The sequence below is a fragment of the Habropoda laboriosa genome, unplaced genomic scaffold (assembly GCF_001263275.1).
Source record: "Habropoda laboriosa isolate 0110345459 unplaced genomic scaffold, ASM126327v1 scaffold22, whole genome shotgun sequence".
NCBI lineage: Eukaryota > Metazoa > Arthropoda > Insecta > Hymenoptera > Apidae > Habropoda > Habropoda laboriosa.
In genome coordinates, this window is record NW_017100261.1 from 1,074,302 (window position 1) to 1,074,924 (window position 623).

At 33.7% G+C, this 623-nt stretch overlaps 1 protein-coding gene across 1 annotated transcript in view; it reads left to right on the forward strand.

The window, feature by feature from the left end:
- Positions 1-623, forward strand: part of LOC108572725 (Down syndrome cell adhesion molecule-like protein Dscam2) — a 110,204-nt gene that overhangs the window by 58,847 nt on the left and 50,734 nt on the right. The window lies entirely within an intron of this gene.

Below are 623 nucleotides of genomic sequence, written 5' to 3' on the forward strand. Positions count from 1 at the left end.
TCGAGCCGATAATGATTTCGTTACCGAACGGGGGGAATGCGACGGGTTTGCTTTTTGATTTTCCACGATCCATTGATCTATCGTTTGTATTAGATGACACGCGAGCTGCCGCAGCAGATTCGGTTTTGTTTATCGTGAAAATACAAAGCGATTTTTCTCGTTTAGATAACGTGCTTTCGATTATACGCTCTGGTCGGTGATCAAGCGAATATGCAGCCTCGGCTGAGAGTTTGGGATAGATCAATTTCTGTAGATATTCAATTTGCTGTCGATTTTTTTATATATTCGTAATTTGTCTTGTGGAATATTTTGGTAGATTTAGATATTGAACAATTGTGTAGATGTTTTTTAGATTTCTAACGTTTTGTGTGTCTAAATATTAGCCGGCAGTGTACTTGGAATGAAAATTTAAAAAACCAGAAAATTAAAAAATTTGCAATTTCAGTATTTTGGTAAATTTGGCTGTCAGAAACTTCCACAATATTTCTTAAACTTCTAACGTTTCATGAATCAAAATTTTGACCAGCAGAGCATTTGGAATTGTAATTTATAAATTCTCAATTTGAATATTTTGGTAAATTAGACTATGAAAAAATTCCACAATATTTCTTAAATTTCTCGCG